The 23,005-nt window shown below is 39.8% G+C and overlaps 1 protein-coding gene and 1 pseudogene across 1 annotated transcript in view; one reads left to right on the top strand and one right to left on the bottom strand.

The window, feature by feature from the left end:
• DISC1 (DISC1 scaffold protein) overlaps nt 1-23,005 on the top strand; it is a 373,484-nt gene that overhangs the window by 136,507 nt on the left and 213,972 nt on the right. The gene's annotated exons all lie outside the window — the stretch shown is intronic.
• Nucleotides 4,000-4,798, bottom strand: LOC139436328 (phosphatidylinositol transfer protein alpha isoform pseudogene; annotated as a pseudogene).

Below are 23,005 nucleotides of genomic sequence, written 5' to 3'. Positions count from 1 at the left end.
CAATCTGTTTGTCCTTATGCTAATACCATGCTGGTTTTTTTGTTTGTTTGTTTGTTTTTTTTCCACTGTAGCTAACTAAGTAATATGTTTGAATTCAGGAAGTGAGAATCCTCCAACTTCATTCTTCTTAAAGACATTTTTAACTATTTGGACCCCTTTTTCCAAATAAATTTCATGTTTGACTTTTCAATTTCTGCAAAAAAGGCTGTTGAGATTTTGATTGAGATTGCATTGAATCTGTAAATTAGTTTGGGTAGAATTGACACCTTAATGATATTTAGTCTTCCAATCCATGAGCATGGAATGTCCTTTCATTTATTTATTTACTTCTTTGGTTTCTTTTAGCAATGTTTTGTAGTTTTCTGAATACAGGTCCTTTATGTCGTTGCTTAAGTTTATTCCTAAATATTTGATTGTTTTTAGTTGCTATTATAAATGGAGTTTTTTTTTTCTTTCTGCTTTTCTCCTTAGAACACACACCAATGGTGTATAGAAATGCTATTGATTTTTGCATAATAATCTTGTATTTTCCCACTTTGCTGAACTTGTCTATTAGTCCTAGTAGCTTTGTTGTGGAATTTTCAGGATTTTCCTAAATACAGGATCATGTCACCAGCAAATAGTGAATGTTTTACTTCTTCCTTTCCTATTTCGGTATCTTTTATTTCTTTATCTAGCCTAATTGCTCTAGCTGGAACCTCTAGCACAGTATTGAATAACAGTGATGACAGTGGGCATCCTTGTCTTGTTCCTTATCTCAGCGGGAAAGCTTTCAGTCTCTCACCCTTGAGTACAATGCTAGCTGTGGGTTTTTCATATATGCACTTTACTGTATTGAGAACGCTTCCTTCTATTCCTATCTACTGGAGTGATTTTATCATGAAAGGGTACTGATTTTGTCAAATGCCTTTTCTGCATCGATCGAGAGGATCATGTGATTTTTCTTCTTTAATTTATCAATTTGGTTTATTACACTAATTGATTTTCTTGTGTTGAACCACCCATGTATACTTGGGATAAAACCCACTTGATCATGGTATATACTTTCTTAAATGTGCTTTTGGATTCTGTTTGCAAGTATTTTCTTGAGTATTTTTGCTTCTATATTCGTTAGAGGTATTGGCCTGTAATTTTCTTTTTTTCATAGTCTCTTTATCTGGCTTTATTATTATGGTGATGCTGGCTTCATAGAATGAGTTTGGTAGCATTCTTTCCAGTTCAATTTTTTGGAAGAGCTTGAGCAAGGTTGGTATTAGGTTGTCTTTGAATGTTTAGGTAGAATTCACCTGTGAAGCCATCTGCTCCTGGGCTTTTCATCTTTGGGAGGTTTTGGATGATTGTTTCAATCTCTTCACTTGTGATTAGTGTGTTGAGGTCTTTTATTATTCTAGGGTCAGTGTAGGTGGTTCATGTGTTTCTAGGAATTTGTCTATCTCACCTACATTTTCGAGTTTTTTGGCATACATTTGTTCATAATATCCTCTTTTTTTCTTCCTTTTTTCTCTATTTAAGATTTTGTTGGACTTTTTACCCCAGTATACCTGTATTGGAAGATTCAGACAAAAAGGCACAAACTCACATTAAATAAACTAGGTATTCTAATCAATTCTACAAAGTGTATTTTGTAAAAGAAGTGCCACTAGGAACCAACCAAAAAAAGTCAGGGAGTCCCAGCAGGGACTGAGGGAACTTGGGAAGATATACACATGCCCCCAATACTGACCCTACCCCTGACCTCTCTCCACGAGAAGACTGAGCCCAACATCCCTCCTACAGAGGCACTGCTGCTTCCAGTTGGGACCATGTCTTAGGAAATCTAATGGAAGCAGCTGGTTGGAGAAGGGACATGGCACATCCCCAGGTATAATCCTCAGAGCCAACCCCCCCTGAGTGCTAGTCAGTTTGGGAGGCAGGGGAAGAGGTAAGGGGGTATTTAAAAGAAGCCAACACTGTTGCCTAGAAGCAATACCATCCACGGGGGTGAAGTGGACCAGGGACCTCCCTCTATATTTATGAGCTCAGCTCATGAGGATGCTTTTATTTCATGTCAAACTTGGGGCACTAGGTGGAGGTGGGAAAAGCCAGATAAAGAAAGTGCCCCCCACCCCCCACCACCAGCTGAAGGGATAGTCCTGGATCTCAAGCAGAGCTGAAGGAAGGGCAGTAACATCTGCTGACCCTCAAACCCCATAAACAACTGTCTGCTTTGAATATCAGTTTGTTTCTCCTAGGATAAGCCACTTCTGGACTTTGCTTGGTTGATGAATGAAGAAGGGAAATCTTTAAGCACAAATGTAAGAGCTGAAACAGGAAAACATTTACGTTTTTCTCCAGTAGGAATGCCACTTCTCCAACTTTTCCAGCCAAATAAATACTAATAACTAACTGAAACACAATAACTTATAGAGCCCACAAGGTGAGGAGACCAATAGAAAGGAAGGTGTCTGTAAAAGGACATCTCCTAGTCCGAAAGGGACTTCAATGAAGATTAAAGCTGACCAGCTTGAATGATCTGAGCCTGTCAACCCTTGCTCTGGGAGGGCCACAGGGAAGCATCCATCAGGGTGTCACAAGTGTGATCCTCTCAGACACTCCCTTATTGCACTTAGAAATGAGGAAGGCAAAGCGAACTACAAAAGCGTAAGGATAAATCATCCCATTCTACTTCTTGCTCCCCTAACAGATATTCGGTCTCTCTCATTAGGCACTGGCTTGGATCAGTGCATACGCAGATCAACACACTTCCCAAGGATTGGGAGAGAAACGTGAGGTGGCATCACAGGGCATACTCAGGTTCTGCCAAGTCATAGGAAATTAGGGACCCCTCAGCAGGTTCCATTTGCCTGAGCCTGGCCTTCCTCACCAGCCTACTCTGGTGTAGTACAATCATTACTTGCATTTGATTGTCCAGGACAGAACTCAGCATGGGGACAGGATGCATTGAGTCCTTGATCCCCACATTCCTTTTCAGCACTCCTGAAGATAAGAGGAAACATGTTCCACTGGGAAGGAAGCTTTTTGCATGCTCATGTGTGCAGCATGAGATGATCAGGGCTCTTCAAAGACAGCGTCAAAGACAGAGGACAAGGATCTAAGAAAGCAGAGAAAAAGGAGGATTATTGCTGAGTGGCAGCACCAACCCCCAAGGGACCAGGAGCAGGGACATACTGAGCTCCTCGGGGGATCAGGCTGGTAAGTGTATATGTGACAGACTCAGTTCCAGGGGCCACACTGGACCAGGCCCTCCAAATGGAGAGCTGTTTGGGGCTCCGCAGAGAGACTGAGACAGCGTGGGGCAAAGGAGGGCCGAGAAGCCTTAGGTGTTTCTAAGAAGAGTTACCAGGGTACATCCTCGGGGCTGGGATTATTCATGTTTGTTAAATTTTCTTAGAGACTGGCTGGGCCTTGGGTGCCTCCCTGGTTTCAAAAACCCTCTCACAATGGCTTACCGGGAGCAGAGGTCAAGAGTTATGAAGCCACGTTGCTATTCTGTGGAAATGGTGAAAAAAACTGCATTTCTAACTCATTCCCTCTCCCCAGGTGAACACTCAAAATTGTGAAGATCTGCCCAGGAGGCAAAACACTCACTTTATGTCGTGGTTGAAAACAAACTTAAATCATTTAAATCACCACATCACAAAAGGCAGCTATTTTGAACAACCAAAAATGTCATTTGGAAATAACATTGGGCATGGAGCACACACAGAAGTGGGTCAGAACATACTGGAGAGAGAGGCAGGAGCTGTAAATCCAGTGGCCTCCACGCCACACATTTCCGAGGAGCAGGCTCCCACACACAGCTTCCATAATACCGGGTCTGCTTGTTTCCAGTATTAAAGGACATCTAGAAGTTGCTACAGTAAGGGACTGAAAGTTGCCTGAAGAATGGGCACAGAAAGGCTGGGTCCTAAGATGGCCCGTCATTTGGGAGGCTGGAGCTGCTAGACCTTCCTGTTGACCAATGTCTTGCAAAAAAGTGCAGCAGGGGAAGGGGTGGCTTTAGTTGTCTGCTGTCATTCCTTTCACTGTGTCCTTCTGTCTCATCTCATCCACCTGTCTCTTTGTCTCCTCTTCCATCCTTCGAATGTCGTCCGTAGGTCAACCCACTTATCAAGCCAACAGAACAGCTGCCTGTGGACCTTTGTAAGCAGACGCCTCCCTTGCTTATGTAAAGCTTTCCATTTTTTTTGCAGGCTGCACTGCTTGAACTTGACGGGAACCAGTTTGTGTGCACACAGGTATAGGCTGACTCTCTCATTTATAGGTTCTTGCCTCCAGCTGGGGCTCAAGAGTCCCCATCCTCTTTTGATGGGTTTAAATCTTCCTGGGTCGTCCTCTGCCTTGTAATCCTTGCTCAGTACCTGGCTCTGATCTGCAACGTCTATATATCTTGCTTCCGCATGTTTCCAGGTCTCAGGCTCCAGTTTATGCACATTCTCCTGGGAGCCAAGATCTGGTTTGTGACAGGCTTCAATTTTAATCAGAAAATCTTTCAGGTACTCATTTGTAATAACAGTTCTGCAGTAAGGGTAAGCATGTAGACTAGGGCTCCCTCCAGGGCCAGCATTCGAGCACACGAGGGCACTTTGCTCTGGGGGTGGTAGATCTTGTGTGTGTCCTGGCCTTTCTCACCGTCCTGCTCACAGGGTTCCTTCACCAGGACCTCCACACCTTCACCACCACCCATTTCATTTTTACTCGCCTCATCTACAGAACACAACTACCCCCCTTGATACTCATCTCCAGACACAGGCAGGAGGACTTGATACTCCTTGAGCAGCACCAGGTGGCTTCGCATCTGGCCTCCCTCTCCAAGTCGCGCCCACTTCCCGGCCACCGCTCTCCCCTTGGCCCAGCTGGGCTGTCCGTGCGCCTTCGTCCTGGTCTGCTCTGTCCCTGTCCCCAGTGCTGGCGCTGCGTCACCACGCTGACTCCCTCCCGTGCCGCTGCCTGAGCAGCGTGGAGGCTGGGCGTCTCCTTCATATCTTCTTAGGATTGCTCTTTTTTCTGCAGGGTAGGCAGTAATTGCCCCCCACCCCACCCTTCTTGATTTTATTTGTGTCTTCTCTCCTTCTTTGTCAGTGTAGCTAAGGGTTTGTCGATTTTGTTGATCTCAAAGGACCAACTTTTGGTTTTGTTGATTCGTTCTGTAATTTTTAAATTCTCAATTTCATTTATTTCTTCTCTGATCTTTACTGTTTCTTCCTTCAGCTTGGTTTGGGATTAGTTTGCTGTTCTTTTTCTAGTTCCTCCAGGTATGCAGTCAGGTCTTCAATTTTAGTTCTTCTTTTTTAAGGTAAGCATTCAGGCTATAAATTTCCCTCTCGGCACTGCCTTTGCGGGGACCCATAGGTTTTGATATGTTGTGTTCTCATTTTCATTGTCTTAAGGCATTTGCTGAATTCTCTTGCAATTTCTACTTTGACTCACTGATTATTTAAGAGTATATTGTTTAATCTCCATGTATTTATGATTTTTCCCTTTTTCTGTCCATTATTGATTTCTAGCTTTATTCTGTTATGATCAGAGAAAATATTTTGTATAATTTCAATCTTTCTAAATGTATTGAGACTTGTCTTGTGACCTAACATATGGTCTATCTTGGAGAAGGATCCATGGGTTCCTGAAAAGAATTTGTATCCTGCTGTTTTGGGGTGCAATGCTCTGTAGATGTTTGGGGTGCAACAGTTTTGCATTTAAAATCTATTTTGACTGATATTAGTATTGCTATTCCAGCTCTTTTTTGGTTGCAATTTGTGTGGAATATCTTTTTCTAGCCTTTCACTTTTAACCTGGTTGTGCCCTTACATCTGAGGTGAGTCTCTTGTAGACAATAAAGAGATGGCTAATATTTTTTTATGCATTCTATCCATCTGTCTTTTGATTGGGGAGTTCAAGCTATTAACTTTCAACGATATTACTGTAAAGGCATCACTTCATCCATTTTGACTTTGGCTTTCTGTTGTCATATTCGTACCATTGTCTATGTTTTTATCCTTTAATTTACCCTTTTTAATAATCTTCATTTCCACATTCTTCTCCAAATCTCTCATCCTTGTTTTTTCCTTTCAGGCTGTAGCAGTCCTTTTAGAATCTCTTGTAATTTTGTAATTCTGGCCTTTTGGTAACATATTCTATAGTTTTTCTTTTGTCTGTGAAGACTTTTAACTCCTTTTCATTTTTGAAGGACAGCTTTGTCAGGTAAAGAATTCTTGGCTGGCATTTTTTCTCTTTCCATACCTTAAATACATCAGACCACTACCTTCTCTCCTCCATGGTTTCTGATGAGAGAAAGGCACTTAATCTTATTGAGGTTCCCTTGTACATGATACTTTGCCTTTCTCTTGCTGACTTCAGAATCTTCTCTTTATCACTGATATTTGTCATTCTGAATAGTACCTTAGTCTTAGTGTAGGTCTATTTGGATTTATTCTATTTGGGGCATGTTGTCCTACTTGGATATTGATATGTATGCCTTTCTTAAGGGTAGGGAAGTTTTCAGTCATTATTTCCTCAAATATTCTTTCTGCTTCTTTTCCATTTTCCTCTCCTTCTGGGACACTGATAATGCATATGTTTTTTGTGTTTCTTGTTGTTATCCAAATACCTGAGACCCTGTTCCATTTTTCCCATTCTCTTTTCTTGCTGTTCTCCTGTCTTTTCCAGTTCAGATGTTCTGTCTTTGAAATTACTAATTCTGTCTTCAAGCAATTCAAATCTGCTCTTATGTGCCTCTAAATTGTTTTTTTCTCTTTTTTAAATGTTTTAAAAATTTATTGACATATGTCACTCAGACATAAGCATACATAAGCAATGAATGTATAGTAATAGCTGTGAACTTACAAAACAAACGTATGTAACATCATGTAGAACTCTCATACCTCACCCTACCACCAATACTTTGCATTGTTATTAAACATTTTTAACTAATGATTAAAGAGCATCGTCAAAATATTACTACTAACCCAAAATTTCCCCAACCCACCCTATTATTATTATCTTTATATCATTTACATATGAACATATGTAAACAATCATACAGGGGTCCCAAACATCAACCCTCCACCAACATCTTAACTTGTCGTAAGACATTTGTTGCAAATTATGAAAGAATATTGTCAAAATCTTACTACTAATTATAGTCCTAATCGTACTTTTAGTGTATTTTTCCCCCAACCCACCCTATTGTTATTTTGTAATTATATTTTTATGACAGAAGTTGTAAACTTAGGAAACAATCATGTACATGTGCAGAATTCTCAAACAACACCCCTCTATCAACACACCATACTGTGGTGGAACATTTGTTACAGATTATATAATTATATCATCCAACTGTTACCATATCTGTAGTGTACATTTGGCATACATTTTCTAGACTGTCCCATTATCAACACAATATCTCTTTGGCATAGATGCAAGAATATTACGTTATTACTGCTAACCACAATCCATAGGTCACTCCAGTTGTATTTTTCCTGTGCTTCTGCACATTCCCACCACCCTGAAGTAGTGATGTACATTTGCTCTAGCTAACAAAGGACACTCTTGCATCTGTACCATTAACCACTGTTCTTATCCACCTCTGGGTTTCCTGTGCTATTCAGTTTCTAGATTATTTCTAGCATTCTGTCAATTGGCATTTACATTCCTAGACTACCATTGTCAGCCACATTTCCATTTATAAACTAGCTGTTACTATGTGTTACCATCCACTATATACATTTCTACACTTTTACAGTAAAGCTAATTAAAGCTTCTACATACATTAAACATCAGTAGTCCATCTCAGTCCTCCTCTTATCTCGTTTAAGAATCCACCACATACCACCAGGTCTTAAAGATACTTTCCCACATTTTCTTCTAGAAGCTTTATGGTTCTTGCTTTTATATTTAGGTTTTTGATCCACTTTGAGTTAATCTTTGAATAAGGTATGAGACAGGGGTCCTCTTTCCTTCTTTTGGTTATGAATATCCAGTTCTCTCAGCACCATCTTTTAGATGGAATGTTCTGCCCAACCTGGGTGGGTTTGATAGGCTAGTAAAAAAATTACTTGAACATACATGTTAGGGTCTGTTCCTGAACCAGCAATTTGGTTCCATTGGTCTATGTGTCTGTCTTTATGTCAGTACCATGCTCTTTTAACCACTGTAGCTAGGTAATATGATTTAAAGTCTGGAGATGAGAGTCCTCCAATATTGGTTTTCCTTTTTAAGAGGGTTCTGGCTATTCAGGGCCCCTTATCCTTCCAAATAAATTTGATAATCATGTTTTCTATTTATTTAAAAAATGCTGGTGGAATTTTTATTGAGATCGCATTGAATCTGTATATCAGTTTGAGTTGAATTGACTTCTTAATGATATTTAATCTTCCAGTCTGTGAGCATGGATGTTCTTCCAATTATTTAGGCCATTTTTGATTTGTTTTAACATTGAGTTGTAGTTTTCTGAATACAAGTGCTTTACATCGTTGGTTAAGTTTATTCTTGAATATTTGGGTTTTATTGATCATATTTTATTTTCACCGCTCTTCTAGTTACTTGTATTGATATAATCTTCATTTCTAGACTCTCTTCCAGGCCTCTCTCTCCTGTCTTTTTTTTTTCAGTTTCTAGCGCACCCTTTAGTATTTCCTGAAAATCCAGTCTCTTGGTTACAGACTCTCTCAGTTTCTGTTTATCTGTGAATATTCTAAACTTGCCCTCATTTTTGAAAGACAGTCTTGCCTGATATAAGATTCTTGGCTGGAAGTTTTTCTCTTGCAGTATCTTAAATATATCATACCACTGTCTTATTGCCTCTGTGGGTTCTGCTGAGAAATCAGCACTTTATCTTATTGGGTATCCCTTATATGTTATGCATTGCTTTTCTCTTGCTGCTCTCACAATTCTCTCTTTGCTTTGGCATTTGATATTCTGATGAACATGTGTCTCATACTCATATGAATATGTTTGGATTTTTTCAAATGGGAGTATATTGCGCTTCTTGGACATGGATATCTATGTCCTTCAATAGGGCTGGGAAATTTTCTACCATTATTTCTTCAAATATTCCTTCTGCCTCTTTTCTCTTCTTCTGGGACACCCATGATGCATGTTTGCATGTCTCTTGCTCTCATTTAGTTTCCTGAGATTTTGTTCATTTTTTTCCATTCTTTTCCCCATCTGTTCTTTTGTATGTTCACTTTCAGAGGCATTTCTTCAAGCTCACCAATCCTTTCTTCTGCCTCCTCAAATCTGCCTTTATATGATTCCAGTATATTTTAAATTTCATTTATTGTGCCTTTCATTTCCATAAGATCTGCTATTTTCCTAGGTATGCTTTCAAATTCTTCTTTGTGCTCATCCAGTGTCTTCTTAATATCCTTAATCTCTTTAGCCGTGTCATTGAATTTATTAAGGAGATCTGTTTAAGCATCTATGATTAGTTGTCTCTGCTCCTTTATGTCATCTGGAGGCTTATCTTGTTCCTTTAACTGGGCCATATCTTCTTGTTTCTTGGTGTGGATGGTAATTTTTTGTTGGTGTCTTTGCACCTAGCTTACTGGAGTATTTATTCTGGGTGCAGTTTTTCTCTTTAGTTCAGGGCTTTGTGCCATTTCTCCCTTGGTGGTTATGCAGTAGGAGCCAAGGATGCAACTGGTGCTATAAGCTGTGGAGGTTCAAGCTGCCCTTATTGCACCAGGGACCAATGAAGCTTCTCCCAACTTTCTCCTTTACTAGGGATATGGACAGAGTTGCAACTATGTGAAATAATCCAAGTCATGCAGGCCTAGACTGTAGATGCTCAGAGAGACTGATGAAGCTTCAAGGCCCTTTCTCCCCTGCCTGGGGTGGGGATGGAGCTGCAGTTGTGGGCAGCAACCTATGCAGTGTGGGTCCAAGATCACTGCAGTTGTCCTGTTAGACTTCCGCTATTCAGTCTGTGACAGTCAGGTGTACCTGGAAGTGCAGGGCCTGCCAGCTTCCTCCCTGCCAGAGTTGTGGCTAAAGCCTAGGCTAGGACTTTAGGCCAATCTGGGTGAAAGAAATGGGTGTCTACCATCACTGTGATTTTCAGTCAGCCCAGTTTCCCCTCATGTTGGGGGTGGAGTCAAAATGGTGGCTACTGGCCTCCTCCCTGCTGGAGATGGGTCTGGGGCTTATGCTAGAAGTGTAATCTGACCTGGATGGAAAGAATTTGGTCCCTACCAGCACTGTGATTTTCAATCCACCCTGCTTCTCCTTGTGCCAGGCATGGAGTTAAGATGGAGGCTACTGGCCTCTTTCTGACTTGGACAAGTCTGAACTTTAGGTGTTCTTAAGATTATCCTTTAGCCAACTGAATTTACTAATCAGGAGCTGAAATTGGTGCCCAACTGTCTCTTCCTTCCCCATTTTTTGGGAAGTGGAGCTTCCAATTCTAGCCACAGAACAACTCCCGAGCTGGCTTGTGCCTCCAGTGAAGGGTGGGCACCCGGCCTCCTTGGTATGGAGCACTCTGCTTACAAGTCTTCTCTGCAGATGGGCAGTCTCCTCCTCCCATTCCTTCAAGGACATTGCAGGATGCTCTTCTGGTCTTCTGGAGCCCCCAAACTGGTCCTTCAGATAGCTATGGATGTTTACTAACTGCCCTGTAGCAGGAGCTGACTCTAGGAGCTCCTCACTCCACCACCATCTTGCTGGTTGTCCCCTCTAATTTATTTTTAATCTCATCCATTGGTTCTTTCATTTCCATAAGGTCTGTTACTTTTCTTTGAAGACTTTCAAATTGTTCTTTATGCTCACCCAGCATCTTCTTAATATCCTTTATTTATTTGGCCATATTTTCTTTCAATTCTTTAAGTTGATTTAGGAGAGTTGTGTGATTATCATTGATTAATTGACTTAAATCTTGTATCTCTTTAGGATGTTTGGTTTGTTCCTTTTGCTGGGTCATCTCTTCCTGCTTGCTAGTATGGCTCATAATTTTTTGCTGATGTCTAAGCATCTGAATATGTTGGTAAATATACTCTCATGGCCAATTTCTCTCTCTTGCCTATTGTTATTATTTTTTCACAGCTCTACTTTGATATTTGGATCAACTTTTCCTACATCTTTAAAATTGCCCAGCTTAAGTTATCAAAATCATGCCAGAGACTCACTAATGGGGTGCAGATTTTCTCCCAGAAGTGAGAACAGAGAGACCCAAGGGCAGTTTTTGTCCATGCAATTTCCAGACTGGCCAGCAGCTGGCACTCACTGGCACAGGTTTCCATGGAGGTGTATCTCTTAGCTTTCCTTTGTTTTGGTCTGGCTGGAGCTGAGAATCAAAGCTGTACTCCGCTGGTGGAATTCACTGAAGAAGAGCCATCCAACTCTCCCCTTCCTTTTCCCTTGTAACAGCTGGCAGGGAGGAAGGTGTCTGCTCCCTTTTTATCACCTACAATGAGCCAGGGATTTTACCTCCACTTAATATGTCAGGGGAGGGAGAGGGGAGCTCTTCCTGGTGACTGGAAGATTTAGTAACTCCCAGTTTGTTGTTTTGGGATCTTTGCCTGTCTGTCCTCACCCTCCTGGGTGTTGTGAAGAACTGTCCTGGTCTGCTGATGCACAAAGCAGGTCCCTTGGGAAGCTTTTGGCTCTTTCTCCATTGTTTTTGTGAGCCTTGTCTGTCTAATCTGATGCCATCTTCCCACAATCCACCCCAGTAAGATTTTTTAAAGATGATGTTTGCCTAGGCACCACATTCTCTCAAGCTTTGAAGAGCAGTTTTTATTTTATGCAAAATTTTACATTATAGAATTATGTTCCTCCTCATCTTCTCTAAAAAATATGTAGTCATCTAAAATGTTTGAGGTGCAAAACTAGCCATGGTGCTCTGTAAATGCTTTTTTTTTTTCTTTCATAATTTTTTTGGTCTTTATTTATTTTTTAATGTTACATTAAAAAAATATGAGGTCCCCATATACCTGCCTCACCCCACTCCTCCCCCCATAACAACAATCTCCTCCATCATCATGAGACATTCATTGCATTTGGTGAATACATCTCTGAGCACCGCTGCACCTCATGGTCAATGGTCCACATCATAGCCCTCACTCTCCCACATTCCACCCAGTGGGCCATGGGAGGACATACAATATCTGGTAAATGTCCCTGCAGCACCACCCAGGACAACTCCAAGTCCTGAAAACACCCCCACATCTCATCTCTTCCTCCCATTCCCTACCCCCAGCAGCCACCATGGCCACTTTCTCCACACAATTGCCACATTTTCTTCGATTACTAATCACAATAGTTCATGAATAGAATATCAGTAATTCCACTCTAATCCATACTCTATTCCTCCATCCTGTGGACCTTGGAATGGTTGTGTCTACTCCACATCTATATCAAGAGGGAGCTTAGATTCCACATGGATGCTAGATGCAATCCTCCTGCTTTCACTTGTAGGCACTCTTGGCTCCCTGGTGTGGTGGTTGACCTTCTTCAACTCCATGTTAGCTGAGTGGGGTAGGTCCAATAAACCAGAATGTAGGAACTGAAGTCTGTTGAGGCTCAGGGCCTGGCTATCACATGGTCAGTCCAGAGATTCAGGTCTCCTGGGTATATATTAAACCCCAGCACCAACTATAGTTCCAGTAAAAGTAACAGGAGAGGCTTTTGAACAAAGATCACATTTGAGCCCAGCTCCATCACACAGAAACACCAACTCCAAAGACAGGCCAACTGACATAGCACTGAACTCCATCTGCCATGACCATAGAACCTGTGGGTCTCTGTAGCCCTCAGAAGAACCAATACGCACGGTTGTATCTACTTTATCTGTCTCTGGGACTCTGCTGAGGTGTGCAAAAGGGCAACCCCTCTTATAACCTCCTGGCTCTTTTTGGAGACTCATAGCCATATAAACTCATTTGTCCTTTCCATTTCCCCCTTTGATTCAGGTCAAAAAGCATTTTTAACATACCTGGTATTATATGTAGATTGAGATATTCTGCTGGTCCGAGCTGACCCTTTTATTCAAGGTCATTTTCTAGTTACATCATCAGCTGGTACTTGGTAGTAATCCCTCGGCGCCAGGGAGGCTGATCCCCAGGAGTCATGTCCCACGCTGTGGGGAAGGAAACACATTTACATGCTGAGTTTGGCTTCAAGACTGGCCACATTCGAGCAATATGGAGGCTCTCAGGAGATAACTCTTAGGCACCCTGCAGTTCTAGGCCTTGTTCTTATTTCAGGTGCACAGGCTTACAAGCATAGTCATTAGTATCAACGTCTCATTGTTGGACCTTCCTTCTTTTTTCGTCTTTACTGTTGCAATTGGGGGATTGTTGCTGTTCCTTTAGGAACTGTGACAGAGCTCCCCTGGCTAGGAACTCAGCACTCCCTCAGTTGTTGTTTTTAATTGTATCCACTATGAAAATATCTGAACATTTTTATGTACCCTGGATATATGCCCTGTAGAACTCCCTGCCAACCATGTGTCCCCTGTCAATAACATCCCACACCAGTATTCCTCCCCTGCCATTGTTGAACCTCTCTATGATCCAAAACTTCTTCAAAAGTGAAGCCCAATATATTGCCAGTTTGGCTTTATATATATATTTTCCAGTAAAAAATATAGCTCAAATTTCAGTAGGTTAAAGTGGATAATTTTAGGATAATGTTGCAAATGGGAATGCCTGCAGGGCCAGGCAACATACCTGTGAGGTGCTGTCCCAGGGGAGAGGCATAGTGAAGGGGGGCAAGTACCATACCTGTGAGGTGCTGTCCCAGGGGAGAGGCATAGTGAGGGGCAAAACAGCTTATCAGAGCACAGAATTCAGCTTTTGCCTTCTCAGTCTCCATATTAATTGCTCACTTGCTTTATGGATGATTTGTGCCCTTTTTCTGACCAACTCACTTGCTGAGCTGTATTTGGTAGAATAAGCCCCTGAGATCAAAAGGTCCAAATTCAAGTTTAGCAACTTCCCATGGGATCTTTGAATTCCACCATTTTGTGACCTTAGGAAGGTCACTCTCTGAGCCTCAATTTCTTCAACTGGAAATTAAGGACTTTCATTATAAGATCCTGTTTCTGGCTTGTTGAGGAGATTAACAGAACCAACTCATAAAATGAGAGCATTGTATTCTATAAAAGGGACACTCAAACAATGACCTCAGGTGAAGGAATGAGCTAATGAAAATGACTATGAAATTGAGGGGTAGTTATTTGAATTCAGAAATGCTGAGCACAAGTAAAACTAGAAGCAACAGTGGTAAAATCATTGTCTTTTTTGATGTACACCTAGAGGTTTTTAATTGTGTTATTTGTAGAATAAAATATTTTGACAGATGCTTAAAAAATATGTGAATACAAAGTGACTTTCACTTGCTGGAAAGCAGGCAGGCATATATGACAAGGGCAGCATATTTTCTTTACAGAAATCCTCCTGTGGCATTTAGAAAATGCAGAGTTCTGGAGATTGGGGTCAAGGTGCCACTGATGGCACTGTCTTCAGGGATCAGGGTTTACTTTTTTGTGTTTTCATCACAGAACTCTTGACTAATTTCTAGAGTCAGAGAGAGCTTGGTTAAGCAAGATTTACCTCATGGTCTTGGATCTGAGTCCAAAATGCTTTTAAAATATTAAGTGAGGGCTGTGCAGCATTTTATTGTGGCTCAGGTTTTGCAATTAACTGTCTCTTTGGGAATCTGCACTCATTCTGCCCATATACAGCATTCATATGTCACTGTGCATTTTCCCAAACTATATTCATTAGGATCATGGAAGGGGCCCAGGTTTTAATTAACAGTCTCTCTCATGTTTAATTGAGGGTCCTGGTCTCTAGAGTTTATGGTAATTTGTGGGACTCTCTGAGGACTTTTTTTCCAGCAAACCTTCTTGACAGGTTTTTGGTCTGTGTGTATATTTTCTTTCAGTTGGTTTTTAAAGGTCTTGTCCTTTCGAAATATCCATAGAGGCAAGCTGTACATTGTACAGTATTCTACCTGGTGTTTCTGGTGGCACACTTGGTGTACACCCACTTTTTGTTAAGTCTCTTGAAAACATGGCCCAGACAGAAAGGTTTGACACCTACTTCTCGCCACGTGGTTCTTTGTTCACAGGGATGCCCTAAGTCCAGCCTGAGAAGAGCCATTTTTTAAAGGTTTATTTTGAAATAATTTCAAACTTATAGGACAGTTGCAAAGATAACACAAACCCCATATGGAGAACTCCAAAATATCCTTCACCCAGATACTCAGATCCACCAACTTTTAACGTTTTGCCTCATTTGCTTTATCATTCTATCTAGCTATCCATCTATGTATCTGTATCTATTTTCCAAACATTTGAATGTAGGTTATATCCATCATGTTCCTTGAGCACTTAATACTGCCATGTACATTTCTAAGAACAAGGATATTCACTTATGTGCCCACTTTAAGTACAGCTATCAAGCTAAAAAAACTTAACATTTATGATAAAGAACTTACAGTCTGTAGTCCAGTTTTTTCATGTGTCTTATAATGTCCTTTTGGATATTTTCTCCTCCATTGTTAGATCCAGAAAGATCTTGCCTTTCATTGTCACTGTCTCTTTAATCTCTCTCTCTTTGTAATAATTGCGGATATATATACATATATGGAAATATACAATTTAATGGGATTAGTCACATAATGTTGTGCTACTTTCATCACCATCTGCTACCAGAAATTTCTTTTCACCTAAAATGGAAACCCTGCACCACTTTACATCAACTTCCCATTTTCTCCTTCCTTCCTTGGTAATTTGTACTCTTCTTACTGTCTCTATGAATGTGTATACTCTTGCTGTATCATATAAGTGGAATCCTATAATATCTGACTTTTTGTGTCTGACTTATTTCACTCAACATGATGTTGTCAAGGTTCATCCATGTTGTTACATGTATCAGAACGTCATTCCTTTTCAGTGCTGAATAATATTCCATTGTGTGTATAGGCCATATTTTATTTATCCATTCATCTACTGATGGACCAGTAGGTTGTGTTCACCTTTTGGCAATCCTGAATAATGCTTCTATGACAATTAGTGTATAAATGTCTCAGTTCCTGCTTTCAGTACTTTTGGGTATGTACCTGGAAGTGGGATTGCTGGGTCATATGGTGCTTCTATGTTTAACTTTTTGAGGAAGCACCAAGTAGTTTTTCAGTGATTGTACACTGAATTTTACAGTCCCACCAACAATGTACTAAGTTTCCCATTTCTCTACATTCTCAATAGTACTGTTTACTTTCTGTTTTTTGTTGTTGTTATTGTTTGTTTTTTTAAATAGTCATTCTAGTGGGTATGGAGAGGTATCTTATTGTGGTTTTGATTTGCATTTCCCTAGCGGCTAATGATATTGAGTATCTTTTCATGTGCTTATTAGCCATTTGTATATTTTAGGAGAAATGCCTATTCACGTCCTTTGCCTAAGGGGTTCACTTTGTGGTGAATTCTTTAGAATCCGTTCTTATTTCTTTCTGTGTATATTTTCCCAGGATTTTCTTTGTGGTTATTATGAAAATTGAATTTGATATCATAAATCTCTAACAATCTCTTTTGGTTAGACACAAATTTAACTTAAACAGTAGATCTACACTATGTTCTTATATTCCTCTGTCCCCCTGACCTGTATGTAGTTCTTGTTGCAAATTACATATTTATACATTACAAGTCCAATGTCATTGATTTATCATTACTTTATATGCATTTGCATTTTAGACCCTGTAAGAAATAAAAACTCTGGTTATAAACCAAAAATTAAATAATACTGGAATTTATATTTATCCATGTCATTACCCTTACCAGAGATCCTTATTTCTTCATGTGTTTACTCTATTGTCTATTGTCTTTTCCTTTCAACTTGTGAAACTCTCTTGCACATCTGTTAGGAATTGAATTATGTCCCCCACAAAAGGCATATTCCAGTCCCAAGCCCTGATCCTGTGGTGTGAATCCATTTGCAAATAAGACCTTTGAAGATGTAATTAGTTAAGGTGTGCCTAAACTAAAGCATGGACTTTTATCAAATATGGTTGATGTCCTTTAAAGCAAAGGAAATTGGGCATAGAGAGAGAAATCTTTGGGAGCAATCAGAATCAGAAGTTAATGGCGCTTAGAGGAGAAAGGAAAAGACATGTCCATGTGCATTTCCATGTGACAGAAAAGCCAAAGATTGTCAGCCAGCCAGAAGATACTGACCCCAGGAAGAACCAAGACTTCTTAGCCTCAAAACGATGAGCCAATAAATTCCTATTGCTAAGGCCAACCCAAAGTTTATTATTTGTTTTAACAACTAGAAAACTAATATAACATCTCTTGTAGGGTAGGTTTAGTGGCAATGAACTTCCTCAGCTTTTGTTTGTCTGGGAATGTCTTAATCTCTCCTGCATTTTTGAAAGATAGATTTGCCAAATACAGAATTCTTGGATGGCATTTTTTTGCTCTTAGCACTTTCAATATGTCATCCCACTGCCTTCTTATTTCCATGACTTCTCATGAGAAATTGGCATCTAGTCTTATTGAGGTTCCCTTGTATGTGACATGTTGCTTCTCTCCTGTTGCTTTCAGAATTCTCTCTTTATCTTTCATATTTGACAGTTTTATTATGATACATCTCATTGTAGATCCATTTGGGTTTATCCTGTTTACAGTGGTTGAACATCTTGGATGTGTATATTCATGCCTTTTGTTAAATTTGGAAAGTTTTCAGCCCATGTTTCTGTGAATAATCTTTCTTCCCCATTTGCTCTTTATTCTGCTTCTGGGATCCCCACAATGTGTATATGGATGGGTGTTATGGAATCTCACAGGTTTCTGTTTACTTTTCTTCTTTCTTCTTTCTGCTCCTCAGACTGAGGGATTTCTTCAGGTACACTGATTCTTTCTTCTGCCAGCTATAATTTGCTTGAGAACCACTCCAGGGAATTTTAAGTTTATGTAATGGTGATCTTCAGCTCTCTTCAGTTCTTTTATATGATCTCTGCCTCTTTATTGACTTTCTCTTTGTGTTCATCTATCGTTTTCCCAATTTTCTTTATTTTTTTTGTACATGTTTTCCTTTGCTCTTTGAGCATAATTGGTGTCATTATTTAAAGTCTTTGTGTGGTATGCCCAAGTTCTTGTCTTTCTTGTTGGTGGAGCCTAATTCTTCCATCTGTTCCTTTGTATGAGCCATTTTCTGTTTCTTTATGTTTTGTAGACTTTTATTGCAAATTCTGAAATTTTTATGAGTTATTGCTAAAATTTAGACATTAAGGCATCTGTTACATAAGCTTGTATCCAACTAGTGTTATGATAGAGGTTTTCTTGAATGCCAAAAGCTAAGGAAAAGAAAAAAAGAAAAGGAAAGTATAAACCACATTTCACAATATTTCCAGGTTGGTCTGTGAGTGCTCTCCTTCAAAGCTTAGCTGTCCTAACAATAAATTTAGAGAATAAGCTGAGGCAAAAGCATAGGGTCCTGCCAATCTTTTCTGTGCATGTGTCTTGTCCTGGACATGCATGTAACACTGGTGATTCCCCCATTGACACAGATCCAAATGTCCCCCTTTTCTCTAGGAAACAGTGTTTCAGCATGGTCCTGGGCACTGTACTGTTGTCCTATACTCAGTAAACCTTTACCTTAGGCAGCTACGATTTGACTATTCTGTTATAGCATTCTTTGGGAGAACTCCATGAGCTGTATCCTACACACAGGGCAAGTTCTGGGGCAGCGTTTTAGTTTTCTAAAGCTGCTGGGAGCATAATACCAGAAATTGGTTGTCTTTTATAACAGGAATTTAGTAGTGTAAAAGCTTACAGTTCGAAGGCTGTGACAATATCCAAATCAAGGCATTGTTGGAGATTCTGTCTTGCTAAGGTCAGCTGCTGGCAGATCCTGGACTCCTGCCATTTGGTGATGCAAAATGGCAGCTCTCTGCCTGGGTGTCTGCCTTCTTCTCCAGGCTGCTTTTTCTCTGAGCTCAGCTGTGGGCCATCAAGTAAATGGCAGGGCTAGTCTCTTTGGCCCTGAGCTTCTCCTTGGGACAGGCCTCTTGGGGCCTTTTTCCATGCTTCTGTGCTCCACTGATTCCAGCCTCCAGCCTCCCACCTCCAACCTCTCTCTCAGCCTCTTGGGGCACTTTGTCTTTCTGTGACTGCAGGCAAACCTGAAGTCCTTTCTCCATGGCAGGGTAAAAATGGAAGCTGACATTCTCTGTGTTTTTCTGCTTTCAGTCCTCATTTTATATAAGACCCCAGCAAGAGGGTTAAGAGTTAACATGAGTCACACCTCACTGATACAGTCCAATCAAAGTCCCTAAAGCAATCAACAGTGATCTAATTAGTGCCTCTTTCCTGAATCTAATGCAACCGAAGGGTCAAACACCCACAGGAATGGATTAGTTCAAAGCATATGATCTTTTCTGGGATTCACAAAATAAATTCAAACTGTCATAGATGGCAAGATGGCAATGAGTGTCCTGGTTCAGTCTATTGGCACAGACATGCATGCTCCCTGTATATGAGTATATGCATGAGGGTTCTTCTGTTCCTTCCAGAACTGGGACCAGATACCTGCACTGGGAGTGGGGGCCAGCTCTGCCCTGAGCCAATGAAGGAGCCAATGAAGGGGGAGCATCCAACAAAATGCCATGTGATCCTACTATTTTTAAGTTGCCTTTTTCTTTTTTCAAATCTTGCCCTAGTTTTGCAACTCTTTAACTGTTTTCTGGAACTTTGAGAAAGATGGTTCTGCCAGGTCTTGTTTGTTGCTTAAAACTTCTCTGGAGGAATAGAATCCTTGAGTGGCTCACTCTGCCAGCTTGATGACCAGATCTGAGAAGGGCTATTTTGAAGACATCACACTGTCTCCATGACTGCCCTGTTGAGAGGAAATCACAGAGCTGGAGACTGATCCTCCTGCAAACTCTCCAAGAACATGGGGGTTTGTATTGAGTTTCTTTGTGGCAGCTATAGAAGTCTCCATCCACAACTGCCTTAAATTTTAATCATTGTTCCAATGGAATTCATTGATGCTGTAAACATTTTAGTTATTTTTCTGTTTGAAACTCAAAGCTCATAGCTGTACAGCCTGTTCTCCTGTAGACTTACCAAGACTTGTTTGTTGTTCATAAATATTAAATTGGCTCAAACCTGACAGCTTGGTACAGTTGGCCCTCTATGGGTTGGATCCAACACTTTGTCAGTCTAGTCTTCTCCCACAGTTGTAGGCCCTCCTGCTCATGCACTGAACACTAAGTCCTTTGCTTCTCTAACTAGACTTTTCCTCATCATCTTTCCTCTGTCTGGAATTCACTCACTTTTCATTTCTTCTTTAGGAGATCTCACATTCTTTCCTCTTGAAATCTTCCTCCATCTCCTCTTCTAGAATAGTTACTCTTCTCTTCTGAGCTCTTCTAGTGTATATTTGCATATTCTTCCCAGGGCACTTTTTACATTCTCTCAGGTATTTATGCATGTATCTTATTACCTTTGTATTATGGTAACTCCCTGATAGCAGGGAAAATGCCTTGTTCTTTTCTGTGTTTTTGCCATGCTGCCTAGTTCAGTGGTAAACAAACAAAAAAAAAGGAGTCTCAAAAGGTATTTTATCTGTAAAAAAAATCAAGTGTCTATTGACAGATGAATGGCTAACCAAAATATGGTATATACATACAATATAATACTATTCAGCCGTAAAAATGAAGTTCTAATACATGATACAACATGGATGAACCTTAAAAACATTGAATGAAATTAGCCAGACCCCAAAAAAAACCAATATTATTTGATTCCATTTATACGAAATATCTAAAATAAACATCTTCATAGAGAGAATAGATTAGAAGATTATAGGTTACAATGGACCAGGGGGAAGAAGTATGGAGGGATATTTCTTAATGGGTAAAGAGGTTCTGTTTTGGGTAATGAAAAAGTTTTAATCATGGAAGGTGGTGATGGCCACACAACACTGTAAAAGTAATTAATGACACTGAATTGTATACTTAATGTGGTTAAAATTGGAAATAGTATGTTCTATGTGTGTTACCACAGTTAAAAATAAAATGTGTTTAATTATGGAATTGGAAATTATGGATTTCAGTGACAGAAATTATATGGCTAGTTATTCAGGAATCAGTTCTCTTTGATAAACTGAAAGACTTTTAAGCTGTGAAAATATTTGTAACATTTTCAACATTTATACCAGGTTGAAATATTCCTATTAAATATTAATGAAGCATAGTTTAGTGCTTAAGTGGAGGGATTCTGGAGTTAGATTTGAGTTGGAAACTTACCCTCCTGTTTATTGTTATGTGACCTTCCAAAGATATTTAGTTTTCTAGATTTTAATTTTTCGTCTGTAAGGTAGGGATTACAATATGTATTTCAATAAATATAAAATGTACCATTGTTTTATATGTTACAAAGATTAAACAATGGTATAATTCTTTCTTATAGCTTAGAATTTTTGTTTTATACTTTTGAAATAGCTTTAAGATGTATTTATTTAGTTTTTAAAAAATTACAGATCACTTTATAAAAAGGAAAATATAAGGAAAATGACTTGGTTGTGGTTTTTCTAAAATGTCTTTATGCTCAAAGTCTGAGTCTTCTGTATCCCATTTGACTCAGTGTTGTCAAATTCCATGGTTCTCCATACATTATCATCCTCTGTACCATTGAAACTATTGGCAATGCAACTTAATTTTTTCCAAGAAACGAGCTATTATTTTCTCTTAGGATTTTCTTCCAAGCTGCTGTATGTACCCCAGGAAAACATGTTCTTAAACCCAAAAACATTGGGCATAAACCCATTTAAGTAGGACCTTCAGATGAGGTTACTTAAATTAAGGTTTGGCCCACCTCAATCAGGATGGGATTTAATCCCATTACTGGGGTCCTTTATAACTGGAATGAATACAAAGAGAGAAAAAAAAACTGCAGGAAGCTTGAAGCTGAAATCAATGAAACCCAGAAGAGAAGGGAGAGACGAGCAAATGCCAACATGTGCTTTGCCATGTGCTAGAGGAACCAAGGCTCATTGGCAGCTGGTCTTCAGCATCACCTTGGTTTGGACATTTTCCCAGCCTCAAAACTGTGAGTGAATAAATTTCCATTGTTTAAGCCAATCCGTTTCTTGGTATGTGCTTAAGCAGCCTAGGAAACTAAAACAGATCCTAACACCATTGTTCACGTTCTTTATGCTGTATGCACTTTCCAGATCTTACTAGCTCACGTCAACAGAAAGTTTTAAGAAAACAGCCAGGACTCAGATGTTCCTTAAATGGTGTATAGATGGAAACATCAGGGCACTGCAGTTTCAGCCAGGCCATTAGAAATAGTGTTAGAACAACTACATCCTGACAGCCTCCTGGCTGGTAGTGATTGAAAGATACATCTTGTGTCAGAGATGTTAAAATATAGTAAAAAAACAGAAACAAAAACAAGTGGGGGTTAAAATGGGCAGCTGGCCTGCTGTTGCAGCATCGGGCCAGTGGCTAGATGGTATTTGAAACTGGTATTACAATGCTGCAGGGTTCAATAAACTGGGATTAATGCGAGACGATACAATAACCAAGAATGAAAGATGTAAAAGAAGTCATAAGAAGACATCCTGAGAACCTTTGTAATGACAGTGTGTTTCACTTTAAGAGAGCACTAGACCTTACCATGAGGCAGCAGATCTTGCCTAAAGAGCAGTGGACTGAATTTGAGGAGTATAAGTTCTAAACTACATCTGAAAGAAGCTCTTTGGGACAGAGAAGAATGGGAAAAGAAATACTCGTGTAATTGAAATTTTGTATACAGGTGTCCTTAAAATATTTTTATGGAGTTGATAAGACCTACAAAGTACAATTTAGGACTATTTGGTTTACAAATACATTACTTAAACATCAATTTTGGAATCTAATCATTGCTGGAGTTTTTGAATTCTAAATCTTAGAAAAATCTTAACTACTCATTTCACTTACCTGTTATAACTCTTTCCAAACTTCTAACTTATATTTAGTTAAGGTTTAATTGCTGGAGCTCAGAGAGACTATTTTAATC

The sequence above is a fragment of the Dasypus novemcinctus genome, chromosome 13 (genome assembly GCF_030445035.2).
Source record: "Dasypus novemcinctus isolate mDasNov1 chromosome 13, mDasNov1.1.hap2, whole genome shotgun sequence".
Classification (NCBI taxonomy): Eukaryota; Metazoa; Chordata; class Mammalia; order Cingulata; family Dasypodidae; genus Dasypus; species Dasypus novemcinctus.
The sequence above is the reverse complement of the archived record's forward strand: the minus strand, read 5'-3'. Positions and strand labels throughout refer to the sequence as shown.